The sequence below is a fragment of the Crassostrea angulata genome, chromosome 3, assembly GCF_025612915.1.
Source record: "Crassostrea angulata isolate pt1a10 chromosome 3, ASM2561291v2, whole genome shotgun sequence".
In the NCBI taxonomy this organism is placed as follows: Eukaryota; Metazoa; Mollusca; class Bivalvia; order Ostreida; family Ostreidae; genus Magallana; species Magallana angulata.
The window spans coordinates 20,006,630-20,025,916 of record NC_069113.1 but is presented as its reverse complement, the minus strand read 5'-3'; the positions used below and the strand labels follow the sequence as shown (position 1 = coordinate 20,025,916).

General features: G+C 31.1%; 1 protein-coding gene across 2 annotated transcripts in view; it reads right to left on the bottom strand.

Moving 5' to 3' along the window:
- LOC128176206 (uncharacterized protein PF3D7_1120600-like) overlaps nt 1–19,287 on the bottom strand; it is a 176,721-nt gene that overhangs the window by 140,971 nt on the left and 16,463 nt on the right. The window lies entirely within an intron of this gene.

Here is a 19,287-nt window from a genome sequence, read left to right as displayed (position 1 = left end):
GTTAAGCGTGACCGGGTTGTTTTATTATGATTATAATAATGACAGACTTACTCGATTGCGCTCTTTGAATAAACACCTTTACTTACTGCCCACTCTCTGCCTCTTTTTCAAGCTTCACGTATCCAACCTCTTTAGGATTGCCCAACGAAGTAAATATTGTCTCAGAAAGGATAAGGCAAAGATTTATATATCTACCCAAACCGTGCGAGACACAGATATTCATCCATAACATACAAAACGGTTAAAACACGCAGAACGGTTGAGACAGTACTACACCGTGATGTTTAAGTTTATCATATAGCAAATCTTGGTTTCTCAATCAAATTCCGTTATTGAGTCTTGCACAGACAAAATCAGAAAAGATTCTGAAAATATCTGAGATACCTCAGTAGAAAAAAGCAATACTCATGTATTTACCATTACAATAATGCGCTGAAATTTAAAAAAAAAGTCTGGACAATTCTATCGAAAATTATAAAAGTAAAAAGTACAATTTTGCTTGCTTCTGGTTACGACCAGAACTGACAGACAAGTTATTGATACGTATTCTGCACAAATTCATGAAAAGGTCTATTATAAAGCAAAGATTGGTTGCTCAATCACTTACTGTTTTTGAGATATCGCGCGTACAAAATCAGAAAAGAAACATATCAAATAGATATCCGAAATATTTCAAATGAGGATAACGTATATTTCATTCGAAAGGATCTAAAATAGATAGATTTTTTCATTAAAAAAGCAAAAACTTTTAAAAGCCGATTTTTGGTGTCACCTTCAGTGACTACTGAAGTGATGGACTAATAATTGATACACTGTATCTATTCTGCACATCAACATGTTAGTGTCTATTTTATAGCAATGATTGGTTGTTCAGTCACTAGACTTTATTGAGATCTCGCGCGGACAAACTCAGAAAATTAACATCTCAATAAGATCTAAAATATCCCAACAGAAGAAATGCACTTTTCAAGTATTTGCCATTTCAATACTGTGTAATATTTTAAAAACAATCTGGAAAATTCTATTGAAAATTACAATAATAGAACATAGAATTTTGTTTGGTACCGTCACGACCGGATGTTACAGATGAAATACATTGTATTGATATTTACATGTAATAGAAACAATTACAATAAAGTGTGGATATAGCATCCCAAACATTTCTTTGTAAAGCACAGAAGTATAATTTAAAACAAAACGTCAAAAATACATAAACAACGTCGCAGGCGTGCGGCGACTGTCCTTACCTAACGCTCTATATATGTTGTCTTCGGAAACAAATATCGTTTTGCACTAAAATTTTCAGATCTAAATAAATATATGTAAACATAATACAGTTCGAGATTTTGTCATTACAGCGAGTTTTCATGATTTTATTGCAACAGTGACACTACTTTTGGAGCAACTCTCTGTTGTGTATTTGGTGATCTGGAAAGTGTAAAAGTCTCCGAATGCTATTCATGTGAAAGTCTCATTTAACGTCAAGCTCGAATGATGTAGAGATTATTTGACTGATAAATTTTTTTTTTCATTTATCACTAGCTCCGGGATCCGATTAAAGAATGTCATAATTTTTCTCCACTTTTCCCTTTAAACTAAATCATTCTTTAATTTTTTATGTAAAGAAATGCATCTAATTTTGTGAGGTTTTGAAAGGTGAAGTAGTAAAACAAATTAAAATGGTGTCTGAAAGGCGCCCAGACAGCAATATGAAGATAATTGCAAGGCAGTGTACAAATATATATACAGTCATTTCACGCATATCTTTTACAATTTAATGCTATGCTATGGTATGCGATTTCAATGATATGCTACGAGATTTGTATGGTATGCTATGAGATTTGTATGCTATGCCATAAGAAATTTAAATGAAGGGCTTAATGATATGGTATGCTATGCTATGCTATGAGATTTAAACAAAAACGCCTCCATACACAGAAGAGTTGCACACATTTCGAAGTAAAATAATAAGAAGATAAAGTGTACCAGAAATCTATCATGTAAACATTTATTTTTTCAATAAAAACATTTAAAACCGAGTAAAATAATGTTGTATGCTATGCTATGGTATGCTATTATTACTTATTAGGTTAGTTACTGACTCACTACGGAAATATATTGGGTTGATCAATCTCATAGATGGCGAGGCGAAGCCGAGCCATCTATGAGATTGATCAACCCAATATATTTCCGTTGTGAGTCAGTAACTAACCTTATAAGTGTTTTGTTTTCCCGAGGACTATCAAGCGACATATTCATTAATAAATAGCGGTGATCTACGCAAAGCCATGTACAAGATGCATTACATCTGATCTCGTCCAATTAACCTCATTTAAACAAAATTATCAATACCACCTTTCAAATACCCTTTACAAATCTTCGCTTCACCCATATTACTTACAATGTTTTGTTGCTAGTCAATTATAGGCCTAAACCTCTGCAGAGATTTGAGCAAATTTAGACGGTGCCATTTTGTTCTGATCCAGACACAACAATGTGACGTCATTATTCAAAGGGCAACTACTCTAATTTAAAAATAATTCCAAAGGGCCACTACTCTAAATATTTTAAGGACTTACTGAACACGATTTCTGTGTTAAATAATATGAATAATCGAGATGAGTAGGTGAAGCGGCGGCCAATGACGGCCATATTGCCTAATATTAATTCTCAACGAACCTACATAGAGATATATGAGGCAATCACGTGCCATGTTTAATCCAATGAAAATGTGACATTTCAGTCCGAGGGAAAACAAGGTATGATATGACGAATGCGATTCTATGAGATTGTATGCTATGGTATGAAATTCCAATGCTATGGTATGAGATTTCAATGTTATGCTATGAGATTTCAATGCTATGCTATGCTATGGTGTATGTTGTAAAAGATATGCTTGAACTGACTGTATCATCTATATCATGGCAACATTCTTAGCTGTGCAAGAGAAGATACATGTAGATGTATGACATGTGGTGATAACGAACAGTGTTAGAATTCAAAAGTTTATAATTTAAAGTATCGTAACAGAGTGAAATATTATTTGAACACTGTTCGTTATCACCACATTTCATTTCTAACTTAACACTATACTTATTTTGAATCAGCGACTGCTGGGGGAGGGGAAGGGATTTATAAATATTTAACATGTTTAATATCAGAATTGATTTAAATAATAATAAAAAAGCTTCTAAAATGATGAATATAAAGATAATTTCATTTATTCACACATGTTATATTTTTAAAAATATATATTTCAACTGGATTTAATACTCTAAAGACCACAAATACCCCTATAAGGGAATTACATAATATCTTGAACAAGGTGTCAGACTGACAATTTACAAGGTTGAATATTACGACATTCACACCTTTTGATTTATTGAAAGTATGTATACTATACACAGACACTGACCCACGGATCTTCCTGTGAAGTAAAACTTCAAAGACATTTTAAAGTATAGACCAGTTGGTTATCTTCTCTCACTTGAAAAAAAAATCAGTATGTTGTGCAATATGGTGGATTTTTTTTATCCATAAAATGTAATACATAGTTTTAAATTCTCTGAATTTTAAAACTTTAATGTTACATGTAAACTAATATTTATTTGACAATATTGATAAAATTAAATTCATTGTAAAAATAAAAATCCCAAATAAATATTTAATTACTAGAAAATTGATATTGAAATATATATAAATACTTTCCCCTTTAAAGTGGATAAGTTGATTTATTTTGTATGATAATTGAATTCTGATTTTTTAATACATGCATGGATCGGAGGATAGGGGAGGGGGGGAGCAGAGGATAATTCAATTTTTTAAAACTTACATTGTACAACTATCCCAAATATGTCTAAGCTCCCCCAGAAATCGATGATATCCCTGCCCTTTCCCTGGAAAAAAATCCTGACCTAGCATGTAATTATATGTGAACTTAAAGAAATAGAAGCCCATTTTCTCTCTTGTAAGCAATAGGAAAGAATCAAAACAAATCCAGATTTTGGTCTCAAATAAAGTAAATATTCAATTCATTGTTCAAGCATATAAATAACTTATAAAAACATTGGTACAGTGGGTTACAGTGGTGTACAGTGTTTGTCAGTACCCTGTACAGTGGTGTATAGTGGGGTACAGTGCTGGTCAGTGCCCCGTATAGTGGTGTACAGTGAGGTACAGTGCTGGTCAGTGGGTAGGTACAGTGCTGTCCGGTGGAGTACAGTGGAGTACAGTGGCTCTGTACAGTGGGATAAAGTGTGGTACAGTAGATCTGTACAGTGGGTGTACAATGGATTTACAGTAGGGTACAGTGAATATACAGTGGATGTTAGACAATGTCTGTCAATTTTTGGGAATATCAGTGGCTTTTGATTTCAGTAGTGGAGATTAAAAAAATCAGGAACAATTACGAAGATTTTTAATCTTATTTTTCGGGACCATGCGATCTTCAACGTTTTTTGAGCATGACAAATATGAATGCCAAATGACACATCTACAATATCTTGTCTACAATTTCCGAAAGTTTTAACTTGAAATCTTTTACCGTTTAGGAGGAGATCACTGGACAATGCAAGCCGACCGTCTGAAAATCGCGTCATTATCTCAAAAAAAAGGACGTCATCCAAAAAAATGTTGTCAAGTTCAGATCAATGTCTATCAAATGTGCAAGTTTTATGAAAATCGGCCGAGCCAATCCGTTTTCGAGAAATCATTTAATCATATTTTGTAGGTAAAAAAAAAAAAAGAAATAACAGTAGGAAAAAACGAACAAAACCAATATGGTCTTACGTTGAAAACGAAAGACCTGAAAGGGACTTAGACACGATCTGAGATCAAAATTTTATTCTTTATCTTCATGTATTAAATGGTTTACTTTTGCATTTGTAAGATTGACCAAAATTTGAATGTTAGATGTCAAGTTACAAGCGAAATACACAGAAAAGAATTATTTTGTTATGTAAACAAAGCTCGAGTCTTATATTTGTTTACAAATTATATAAAGTAAGGAAATTGCCATTTCTTTGACAAAATGACCCGTGGCAAACACCCATATTATACCCATATTAATCATTCTATATATTAAAAATGAAAAAAAAATAAAATTTGAAAATGTTGGGTTCAAATCGTGTCTAAATCCCTTTAATTAAGTAATATCACTTATGCAAAGGTATAATACTACAGTCTATTATTAATTCAATAAATAAGAAGCATATTTTTAAGATATGCTTACCTTTTTCATAGCATTTAAGCTTAAAAATGGAGGAAATATAGGTGTGAAACGCTTATAACAATGACGACGCCCAATTGATAACTGAATATTAATATGAGCTATGCAATTAAACTTTATTTTCTTTAACTCACGTGTCGGTAAAAATCGATATACAGTATTTTTTAAGACAACACAAATACATGTATAATTATATTCTAAAGAATAACAAGATGTCTAAATAAAAATGCATCCACACAAATGAGACAGAGCACGTAAAACTCTAAAAATATTTATCCGGTTATATATAATAAAAGTATAAGACATAAAAATTTATTCCATGGATAATTAATTTGAAATAAAAAACAAAAATATCCATAAAAATGCATGGCCTTCATGAAATGAGACTTGTTTGATTTCAATCTTTTTATATTGTGGTTGATTCTTAAACATAACGATGTACTGGTATATAATGTCAATAGAATCGGAAGTCATTGACCTGTTCAGCCAGACATGTGTATTGTTGAAGTAGCTGCCAAAAGGAAGTGAAATACATAAATGAATATCAGACAGAATAAACAAAATTAGTCTTGCATTTAAACCATTGGAATGTTTTCATGTTACACCCCACGCAACAATATAGTAAATGTATCACAACTCAACAAATTATTATCATGTAACACTTCAAAAGAAATATAAATGCATGGTTATCTTTTATCATTTTAGTTTGCTATGAAGTGGTTCTAACCAAAAGATTACAATCTCCAGCACAGGACCCGGTATCTAAAAAAGTCATAATCATTTCAAAAAGTTGCTTATATATCATGTCAAGAATTCCTTTCCTCCTGGCGTAGATAATTTAGTAAACCCACACGACGCACACTTTGCTTGAATTTTTTTAAAAAGAAGAATCACTTGAACGAAATCTTTGCTTTACTTTTTCCTGTTCATTTTATCTCCTCCTATTCCTTGAAATATAAAGGAAAATATTAAATTTTTAAATGAAAAATATCTCCTAAATGACAATAATAACAAAAAACTAGACACGATCTCGTTGCGAGCAACGAGGAGGTCTTCCGTCTGATTTTAGAATTTGTTCTATCTTGATTTTGCTATTTAACAGTTAAACATGATTTAGAATAAAAAAAAAAACCAGGGTCTACATTCTAGGGGGCCAGATACTATTTTGTTACAGGTGTAAGAGCTTTGTTCAACAAGTGTTTAGAATTCGTCACTGTTCTTGAGATATCTTAGAAGAAAAAGTTTTAGGGGCCGGTCCCTTATCTCCTTATTGGAGCCGCTGAACCAAATTTTGAAGATTGCATGTTGTTAAGTACATCATTTTTAGCATCTTTTCTTCTAAACTGCATTTCAAAATATTTTTTTCTTTTTGAGATATAGATGGTCATAGTTTTGGACTCTTGACCTCTAAAAAACCCTCATTACATAACACATGACATTACATTGCTTGGATACATAATTGTAAGATAAACATATTTGCTTCTATAGCCTTTCACAAAATATCCCTCAGTAAAGAGCTACAGATGAAAGACTTTAGAGCCCTTTGGTCCCCTAATTTGAGGGGCCAGCCCCTTTTTCTTGATATCAAATAAAAGGTCATTTAAATTTCAACACATTTTGTTTAACAATTGTTAAGAGATTTGTTACCGTTCTTGAGATATATAGGAAAGAATGTTTCAGGGGGCGATCCCTTAACTGCATTTAACGAAATTTTGAAAATTGCATATTATTTAGTACATCATTTTGACTATCTTTACTTCTATACTTTATTTCAAAATATATTTCCTTTTTGAGATATGGGTGATCAAAATTCTGGACTTTTGGCCCCTTAAAACCCCTAATCACGTAACACACGATAAAATCATTACAATGCTTGGATAAATAGCTGTAAGATAAACATATTTGCTTCCATAACTGTTCACAAAATATCCCTCAGTAAAGGGCTACAGATAAAAGACTTTGGAGCCCTTTGGTCCCCTAATTTGAGGGGCCAGCCCCTTTTTCTTGATATCAAATAAAAGGTCATTTAAATCTCAACACATTTTGTTCAACAAGTGTTTAGAAATTTGTTACCGTTCTTGAGATATATAGGAAAGAACGTTTTAGGGGCCGATCCCATAACTCCTTATAGGGGCCATTTAACGAAATTTTGAAAATTGCATATTATTTAGTACATCATTTTGAGCATCTTTACTTCTATACTTTATTTCAAAATATTTTTCCTTTCTGAGATATGGGTGATCAAAATTCTGGACTTTTGGCCCTTAAAAACCCCTAATTACGTAACACATGATAAAATCATTACATTCATTGGATATATAACTGTAAGATAAACATATTTGCTTCTATAACTGTTCACAAAATATCACTCAGTAAAGGGCTACAGATAAAAGACTTTAGAGCCCTTTGGTCCCTTAATTTGAGGGGCCAGCCCCTTTTTCTTGATATCAAATGAAAGGTCTTGTAAAAATTAATCTTTTTTGCATTACAAGTGTTAACAAAATATTTTTCAGAAAAGAGACAAACTAAGAAAACCAGTAAAAATTACGACGTTTTTTTAGTCTCAATTTTCGGGACCAGGCGAGCTTAAACGCCTTTTGAGCATGACAAATATGAACGCCAAATAGCACATCTACAATCTCTTGTCTACAATCCCTGAAAGTTTGAACTCAATATCTTTTACCGTTAAGGAGGAGATCCCTGGACAAGCCGACCCTCTGAAAATCGTTAAAACGCCATTTTCTCAAGAACGGAAATGACGTCATCAAAATAAAAAAATGTATATTAAGTTCGGATTAATATCTATTAGATCTGAAAGTTTCACGAAAATCGGCTGAGCCATTTTCGAGAAATCGCCTGCACAAATTTTGTAAGAAAAAAAATAATAATAATAGGGAAAAAGAAACCGAACGAAAACAATAAGGTCTTCCGTTGGAAAACGGAAGACCTTAATAACTTCTTCGAATATCCATAAAATCGAAACATTTTTTTTTTTAAATATAAACCATTGAGATTTGTAAGTCATAGTAAGTTGCAAAGCATCAGGAATAAAAATATAAAAAAATTTCATATTAGTTAAGGAGTCAATGGCCAATTACTAATAATTTCATTAATGCAATAGTTATCATGTGCCAATTCCAACAAGTTTGGACAAGACCTAAAATTAACTTACCAAATACAAAATTAGATTGAGAACTCGGCTTTCCAAACCCTGGAAAAAGAAAGAGTCATAAGTATGGCTTAATCTTACAAAACAAGAGGAATAAGGACCACATCACCTAACTAGTAACGAGTACTTTCATCAAGTGCCGAATAACCTTGGATTTATGGAATACATCAGAAAAACAGTTTTATTTATGGTGGTATTTGTTAAAAAAAACTTGCATTTGAATTTACTAATATTCACTTTTTTCCACTTGAACACAACAAATTTCATCTTTCAGCTGTTAATCATTAAAGGCCATCTTTTGAATTTTTTTTTATCTTTAATTTTAGCCCAATTTTTTTAACAAGTTAAAAATTCGGTCCCCGCTATCAAGCCACGATTAATCTAATCAAATAAAAAGCCTGTTTTTTTCACCTTAGCAAAAAACCCTCATTTATGTTTTATACAATTGTTGGTTATTGGCAACGAAGTTCTAAATATAAAGTCAAACGCATGAAAATAAACTAAAAACCCGAACGAACGCAATTTTTAGTTAGCAACACATATATACAAAAACATATATATTTTAGCATTGAGCTTTTGAAAACCCCTTTACACTTTTTTTTTACCATTTTTATCTTGTGCGCAGCAGACGGTTCTTTAACTTGCACCTATTTTTTGCCAAAAAGAATTGATCCATGGCTCATAGTTTGAGCTAGTTAATGATTCAGGCAACTTAAAACTATTTACATGTTATCAGGATGCTTGACTTAAATAAGTTCTCTTTTTACAAGTCAACAAAACCATTGAATGCTTGTTGTGGTGGCTCAAAACGCGCAAGTTTCTAATTCTCCGTCTGATTTTAACAAAATGTAATATGCTATTTGCTGAGAAGCCATTATTTTATAATTAATGTATACTACCATTGCCCATCGGTGTGCTTGTGAAATAGTTTCCTAAAAATAAAAAGGAAGTAAAATAAAGCTAACAAAGAAAGATCATTTAGATTTTGAAAGATTCCAGAAACAATTTCGACTTTGAGTAGTTATTGTTTTATTGTATTTAACATAGGTTAAATTAAAAAAATCAATATAAATTCATCTAACTGTTTTGTTGTTTACCTTGCAGTAAACTCGTTGTACCGTCGGAAGCTCCCTCTTGTGTTTGGCTCAGTAGGTCCCGGCATTCAGCTTGTGACTTTTCAAGATCTTCACGCAAGCTTCTGCACTCGTCTTTGTACTCAAAACTCTTTTGTTCACATTTGTCTCGTTCTTCCGTCAGCTTCTCATTGTCTACTACAATAAGTAAAAACAAATCTCAAAAACCTTCTTTTTGCCCTAAGCCACATCAAAAATAGCAAAACTTTGAAATTAAATGATCAGAGAGAGAGAGAGAGAGAGAGAGAGAGCAGGAAAACTCCTGCAATGTATATTATTTAACACGTTCTTGGCATAACCATCGTTTATAAGCGTACACATAATCTGATATAAAATTGGACCAAGCAGGTTTAAATTTGGTCATAAATGTTTAACTTTTCGAAGAATGTCGATGGTGGAATTTTCTTTTCAAATGTAAAACTGTACTTACTGGTAAGACGATCCAACTTTCGTTCTAATTTGTTGGATTTTTCTAAAATATAATACCTTATACATTATTATCGTAATATCGTATTTTCCCTATGATATGAATGCCCGATTGATATCATGTTATCGCGCTACAAATTATGTTATTGACATAACTCCATGTATACTAAAAATAGAAATATTATAAACCTTACTATATTAAAAATAAATTTTCATGTTGGCTTCTGTGCCATTATGACGTCACAATAGCGAAATCAACATCTGCATATTATGAACCAAATATTTTACAATTATAATTTTGAAGAAAATCAATTTTTGTAAGTAAAATCATCGTCTTTATTCGATATTTTCAAAAGTTTGATTCATTTAACATGAAATAAAGCCGTAAGCGGATTCAAACTCATAATCTGCAGAAAACAAGCCCGATTCTCTAACCACTACATATGTAAGCTATGACTATCCACTAAGCTTTGACGATACACAACCAAATCGATTGATACAAACATATTACAATCATTAAAATTTATTGCCATCTTGTGACGCAGTGTCTTGAAAAGTATAAGTCTAGGAGTATTTAGGTTTCTGAAGATATATTTGAATAACAACTGTTAACTTGCCCTTTTCTTCTTCCAATGAACGTCTGTAACCTTCAGTCGTTGTCCGATAATTGTTCAGTTCTGAAGCCATACTATCTAAACGGTACCCAGTTTTTGACAGCAGTTCGTTGATGTGTCGACTCTTCTCTTTTTAATCAAAATGTAATGTTCATTTCTTTTATGTTTGATAAGATCATTATCGCCCATTTTTAAAATATTTTATATATATCATAGAAAAATTACTGATCAAATGTGCAACTCATACTCTAAAGTATGCACATTTTACACAACAATCATTGTTTTAAAGTCTAAAATGATCTACAATATGTAATTTTGACTAATTTTATTTAAATATGTACATGTGTTTTTTTACTTTCTTCCTTGTCTATTTTAATTATTTCTTTTCATATGTGTCATCTCAACGAATATAAATTTTCATGAATTTGATTTCCCCAGATCTTTAACATAAAACAAGAGGCCCATGGGCCACATCGCTCATCTGAGCAACAATAGGCATGATAAAATCAACTTCAAGGTCATTATACAAAATGGTTGGACAATATGGTGTAATTCTTTTTTTTACAGGATTATTTTATAGTCATGTCACATTCAGCAATGCATTTTACATAAAGACCCTAAACAGTTGTTTATATAAAGGGTATAAACCAACATCAAATTCTGAACCCCATGTGAAACCCAATATTCATCCAGGTGCCAAAATTCAAACAATGTTAAAGAATCAGCAATATTTAAAAATGCTTGCAAATAGGTAAAACCATATAGGATGGATAACATATCAGTTTTTGTGAATAATTAAAATGTTTTCCTTTGTACAATGGGATCCCAAATGTGGCCCCACCCTACTTCTAAAGATTTTTAATTTAAAAAAATTTGAATCTACACTATCTGAAGTTGTTTCCACTAAAATAACAGCTTTTCTAGGCAAATGTTTTTTCAGAAATTTTGTTTATTATATTCCTCTATTTATAATTACATGTATGTAAATTAAATTTTTGCCCCCCCCCCCCGTTGTGAACTCTTCCTACCATCGGGAATCATGATTTGAATAAGCTTGAATTTTCACTACCTAAGGATGTTTCCACATAAGTTTCAGCTTTCCTGGCCTTCGGTTGTTGAAAAGAAGTTTTTTAAAGATTTACTCTATATATTCCTATGTTAAAATTCGACCCCCCCCCCTCCAATTGTAGCCCTACCCTACTTCTGGGGGTCATGGTTTTCACAACTTTATATTTACACTACCTTAGGATTCTTCCAGACAATTATCAGCTTTTCTGGCTTTTTTGGTTTTTTGAGAAGAAGATTTTTGAAAAGATACGGTTTCTTTAAATATTTGCCCTAAAATTCCAAAGTTGTTTAAATCTCATGAAAATATGCACACAATATCTTTTATACATGTGTATATAAAGTACCGTGCTATGCTATACACCTGATTTTTAAAAAAAGGATAATGACTTCAACATATTGTCATATTTCTAAAATGTAGTCAAAAATGATGAAAAATAGCAATTTTTTTTAATAGTTTTTTGAAGAGGAAAATTTGTCCGCAGCCGTCGCCCAGAACGAAATTAATTTATTTTATGTGATATCACATAATAAAGTTAATATGTGAGTTTCATCGTGGGCGACGGCTGCGGGCATTGTTTTCTATTCAAATAACCATTGAAAAATTGGTGTCGTCTGCTTAGTATTAAAAAATACGAGAAAATGCACTTTTCATGACGTCAAAATTACAGTTGTGAAAGTCTAATCAGATAACTATTTATAGATTCTTAATCTATGGGTATTCATGTGTAAATATGCTGCATTTCAATTTTTCGTGATATTTTTTAAAAAAATTACCTAAGAACAGGGCAAAATATGAGTGAAACTGTACCTCGTTCTTTCAATAATTCCAAATTATCTTGTAAAATGGCGTGGCCCTTCATTTTCACAACTTTGAATCCCCTTAACATAAGAATGCTCTGTACCAAGTTTGATTGAAATTGGTTCAGTGGTTCTTGAGAAGATGTTGATATTGTGAAAAGTTTACAGACAGACATACATACAGACGGACAGACAGACAGACGACAGACAAAATGTGATCAGAATAGCTCACTTGAGCTTTTAGCTCAGGTTAGTTAAAATACTATTTGATTTGAAAATTTTATAACGACAAAAATGTCATACCTTTTTCTCTTTGAAGTTCCATTTGGGAATCTTGCAAAGCTTTGTAATATTCTTGAATATGGTCGCGTAATAATCCATATTCTTGAAGTGATGCATGAAGCTTGGTAATTTGTTCTAAATTTTAGATAATAATCATTTAATGCCTAAATGCAAGTTAAAAATGATCTAGATACGTGTAATTATTCTTTCCTTAAAAGAGGGCAAAATTATTTCAAAGAATTCAGACAAGTAACAGATGATTAAAAAATATCAAAACTACTGATTCGACATTTTAGGTAAGATACTCGGCTTTAAGAATGTTAAGCAGCAAGTGTCAACCTTTATCCTTCCAAACTATCAATGATTTCCGGAATGGTATAAGTGATATAAATAACTGCGGTAAATAGATATATAAAGCTTAATAACCTTGAACGTAGACTTCAGAAAACAGAGCAATACTTTTCTAAGATAATAATCGACTGCAATTAGCAACACGTAAACAGCAAGTAACAATATATAAGCGCGTCTTATTATGTTAAATACATTAAAAAAAACATAATTAACCACTGAAAAAAAAAATATATTCTCTTACCTGATTGATCCATATTTTGATGTTTAAGTTGGTGGTTCTCTAGCTCTATTCTTTGAAGATTCCCCATGCTATACATCATTTCCTGCTTTTCTCTAACAACCTTTTGCATGCATTCTAGTGGAAAAAATGTCAAAATGAACCATTATTTAAATCTTACGTCGCAAAGCACAGATATAAAACAACAATTATGAACACAAGAGGCACTTTGCTTATTAGGGCAATGATTTGCAACTTTGATCCCAGGAACGAAATGTACGGAATAAGATGTCAAAGTTGTTTGTCTACATAAGTGTTTAAATTGAACAATGTTTGCATCGTGTTGATAATTTTGCCCCTTTATATATTAAAAGGAATGAATTCAAACGCTACCGAATTTATACTCATATACTCATATAATTTTTTATAAATCGTTTTTAGTTGATAAATCAAAGGCTTGAAGGGTCTGAAAGTCGCTTTGTTTTCAATATGTTGTCAATTTTTGGAAGCTTTTACCGCACTTATTTACTGCTCCTTCACTCAACCATAATCATTGCTTGATAACAAGCTAGACTTCAAAATGGGAAAAATCCATAGCAATACTTTTGTACATAAATTGCAAAAGTGTCATGGTAAACACTGCAGAATGAAAACTGTAAATGCAAAGTAATTGTGTAATATATATATATATATATATATATATATATATATATATATATATATATATATATATATATATATATATAGAATCATTCTTTGAGTATTATGAGGTGATAATTTTGGTCAAGGCGTGATCAAATCCAATAAAAACCGAAATTATAACCTCATAATATTCAAAGAATGATTCGTTATTACTTATATTTATATAATCTTTAGCTATTGTACCATTTAATATTTAAATATAAATAAGCAAACCCTGCTGGCGCCCCAATTTAAAGTTATGGGTTATTTAGTACAAAATCGATACGTAGTGTTATCACAGACAAAAACACTGGGAAGTTATACGAGTATAACCTGGGTAGAGACAATTTACGCTTTATAATTCGCGAAGCGGATTTTAAAAAAGCGTAAATTACTCCAACCCAGATGATACTCGTATAACTTGGGTAGATATTGAGTTCATTCCTTATAATTTAATTTTCGGTAATTTGCTGTACAAATTGAGTTCGTTTTACTTTCAAAAATGATATTGATCTGTTAAAAATTCAAACGTAACGTCAAGCGGATTAGTACGTTTTTGACGTTGGTGCATTGTGACACGTCTTGTGACGTGCAAACCAGGTTATATAACTAAATTTCTCTATCCAATCAAATGCGCCGTTACAACCAGAATTAAATTATCATAAAATACTCTTCAATGTTTTCATATCAAGATTTTACCTTTGTTAATGTTGACCATGAATTAAAACTGAATGTATACCAAGTTTTGTGTTAGGGTTTATAATCATATTTTCGAACAAAATTTGCTTTATGACACACGTGGCATCAGGACCATGAAGCAGTTTTAGACTTAAGTCTAAATTGCAAACTTTTATAAAATTATGATATGACATAAAATTACACTTAAACTTTGTAACTATCAACATAATATAGCGACACTTTCAAAAAGAATTTCATTTTTTCGATGTTGTCAATCGCAAGACAGTAAGACAGTCACTGTGTATAAAATTTGACTTAAGATCTTGGGGCCTTGTCTTCTATATGAATCTACACTTATCCTTACATTACATAAATCCTTGCATGTTATCAAGTACCAAATACAGCGGTAAATATGTTCAACATCGAAATTTTATCCACTTTATTCTGCATCACTCTGAATTTTTTCTATAACTGAATTTATGATTGCCATAAACAACTTTTTATCCCAATTTGAACCCGTCAATCTACAGGTGGCTATAATATGAGTTAAGCAAGCTCTTTTATTCAGTTGTTTCCTGTTTGTGTTTACATGTAGATCGGGGGGGGGGGGGGGGGCGAAAACCAACAACTAATTTTTTGTTTAAATTTCCTTTATATTACTCTTGAAATACTAGTACGCATTTAGCCTTTTGTCAAAACGGGTTTAAATTTAAAAAATACAACTAACCATCGAAAAGATTTGTATTTACAAACTTCAAGTAAATTTAAAATTAACTTTATATTACAAAGTTACCATTGGCAGCATTTTTCTCTGCTTCTTTCAATTCAAGAGCTGCTCTCAGTTGCCTTATTTCATCATTTACAGTGGTAATGAAAGCTAAAAAAAAACCGAAATGTATAGTTAGATAAATTAGGAACATAGTTTATTATTAAGTATCAGATAGATAGATAGATAGATAGATAGATAGATAGATAGATAGATAAAGTTACAGACCTCCCAGTTTATCTCTTTCATTACTGAGCTCTACAATTTCCTTTTTGGCAGCGTCTAGCTCTCCTAAAATTATCAATCCAAATGACATCATTTTCAATACATAAAAGAGTGATTTATATTATGGTACCTGGATACTATGAAAAAAAGTTTTTTGTTTATTCTTTATAAATCTTTACGACTTTCAGAATACCCTTTCTATAGAAAAAGTATAATAATTTCATTGAAACAATAAATTCTTATATATATATATATATATATATATATATATATATATATATATATATATATAGACACGTTTTTTACTTCATTTATTTTACTTCGTTTATTTTACTTAAAGATGTTAAAAATTAAGGGTAATTAACTGCTTTCAAAGGACACTTTTATTAATAAAGATGCAAACATCCAATCGAGCGTTCCCACTATAAATTGCTGTTTATTGGCTTGTTGTAAATATACCTGACCTAAAATATCTGTATATATCGTACCAAGTGTATTTAATTTTGTAAACATATTCAATTTAAATGTATACAATTTTATTTATTTTTTTTTTGGGGGGGGGGGGAGTGCAATAGGTAAATATCATATTTCATTTCATTCAATTTGTCATTTGCTTTCCTCTAACGAAAGCCGGCTTACACTATCTATTTTTTTCATAATAAAATGCAAACTTACAAACCATAATAAATTGTATTTGCTGGAATTGGGTCAAACAATTCCTCGTTTATACATTAAACAGCAATAACAAATGGTGTAACTATTCCAAATTTATTTATTAGCAAATGATGTAACAATTCAATTTTTTTTTATATCGTTATATCATTAATTGGTGCAGAAAATCATCATGATCATAGAACATGCTGACCAAAGGTAGGGAATTCCACTTCTATGAGATAAATAAAATTAAAAAAAAAAACTAACCTGTGATTCTCAACCGTTCAGATTTCAAGTTTCCACATTCCTTTGACTTTAACTGTAAATCGTCTGAAAAAGCCAAGACTACTGTTCAGAATAATCGGAGAGAGAGAGAGAGAGAGAGAGAGAGAGAGAGCTTACCCTTTATTCGCTTATTTTCAGCTTGAAGTTGTTGACTGCCTTCATTGAGTTTTGTGACGCACTGTTTCAGTAATTCCTTCTCCCCTTCTGCTTGATCTGTAGATTTATAAACTGTTTCTATAACAAAGATACTTTTACAACGAAATCATCATTCACATGTTCGATAAGGGACCAAAATGTAAAAAAAAAAAGAATCACCATATGTGTTTGTGCTTGACTAGTTATACATGTAAGTACATGCATCTATGTGAAAATGATATGCATGTAATTATCCATACTAGCTGTATTAAATGATTTTGTTTTTAAACATCTTTTATATTTTGTGTCTTGTAAGTTCTCTTTGGTACATTTACCTACATTTTCTTTCGATTGAACGAAGATCACTTGCATTATTAAGATAAATTGAAAAAAAAAATGTAATTGAAACATGACCGAAAAAATGTAAAAATTTACCCTTCTCAGTTTTATATTTAGCTTTAAGTTCTGCTATCTCTTGTTTGTACTTATTTTCGGTAGTTATTACTTCCTTGTTTCTCAAACTTAATTGACCTGGAGAAAAATAAAACATAATTAAAATTAAATAAATTAAAAATAATCGAAACATACATGTATCAAAAAATCATAAAAAGTATAATTTATCGTACCTGACAATTCCTCTGAACGTCGTTTTTCGTGTTGATAATTTTCTTGCATTTTCTTAAGCTCAGCTTTAGAAATATAGATAAAATAATTTGAAACTTAGCACATTAATGTAGACTGTTTACAAATTCACTTCGAAAGAACTGGATCAAAATAGTTTTAAAAAAGGATATTTGTAAAAACAACAATAAAATCAAAGCTAACCTGCCATCTCTTCTTCCTTTTTCTTCATCTCCAGGTAATTAGAGAGAAGATCAGAATTGTCCTCTATTTCAATAGATAGACATAAAAACATTAACCACGTAACACGTCCAACAAGTGATTCATGATTGTTTTTCAGTAAATACTGTATACAGGGTCATTTTCTACTCTTGCAAACAGTTTTCGCCCCGTCTTGAATTCGCCCAGACATAGGTGTGTTTTAAAAGAGATAGTTTAAGACATCGTATTTCGCCCCGTCTTACATTCGCCCGTTGACAACAACGGCGAAAGGGGCGAATATTTCCATGTATACAGTACATGTATGTATACGTAAGTCATAACAATGATGGTTATTAATAAGGATTTCAAAATGCTCCTATATTGCATAAAATTACTTGATTATGGTTTTTTTAAAATTCGAATCATCAAATACACATTTGAAATGTTAAATTTATAATGAAGAGGGAATGTTAAATCATAAGGCATAAAACATAGGGTAGGCCCATGTTAAACAGTATTAAATAAAACTGTTTATACTAAAACGTTACTTTTTATGTTCAACATAATAACATAAATGTCTCTCTCTTATTTACTTTCTCTTTTTCTCTCTTTTATTATTCACTCTCTCTCTCTCATTTAATCACACACACTCTCTTATTCTCTCTCTCTCTCTCTCTCTCTCTCTCTCTCTCTGAGAAATTTACACAGCTTACCATTTCGGCTTGCAAGTTTTGCTCCTAATTCTTCTTTTTCTTCAATTGCCTTTTTAATTTGACCTTTTAAATAAAAACAAATGTTATCCGCTTATCGATGCACCAAAAATATTTCAGCATCAGTACAATCTATATGAGACGCAATAAAATATTAAGCCAGTGAGCACTTAAATAAAAATTATACCCCTTATATAATAAAAAAGCAGCACTTGTAAAGTTGTTTTTATACAAAAATGACCACAAAATGTTTTTTCTTTGGTATTGTAGGGGAAATAGAGCTTGAAACGCAACTGTTTGACTCATAATCATAATATTTCCAATATGTAATATCATTGATAATTTTATTCGTCGGGTTTCTTAAGATTATAATCAATATCCTTCACTAATCGAATACTATTTGCAGAAATCCTTGAATTCTTAAAACAATGACAAATCTTGAAAACTTTTTTCCTAATCCAAGAAAATGATTATAAAAATACATATGCCACAAGAAGGCGAATGCAGTAAACTGTTTCTTAAACCAACTGAAGTTAACCTTCCATTTATATTCGGTAATCTTCATTTATACAGAGATCATTATTAGGAGAGCACACTTAAAGATGGCTACGAAAGAGATGTATCCGTAAAAAATACTTTCAAATTCCTTTAAAACATCTTCGTTGTTGGTAATCTGTTCTTTCAAAGCCTGAGTCTCTTCTTTCAATGCTGCGCTTGATTGTCTTTCTTGTTCTAAATACTCTATTTTCAAAACATATTCAAAACATACATAAAATATCATGTTTACAATTGTTTTGAATCTTTATAAAGCGTTGTTTCAATATTTTATAATGATAATAATCAATGACATTATAATTATGTTCATATTAATTTTAGTTTATAAAAACGGTTACCATCAAGACTTTTATTTTCATCAATTAACCTCTGATGATCTGCAGCTACGTTTTCTACAAAATAATGTGGTTTGTAAATGAAAGCAATATATGTGACAAACTTATATCAACAGTATATGAGAATCATTTTTCATTTACATTCTAACAGCAAGC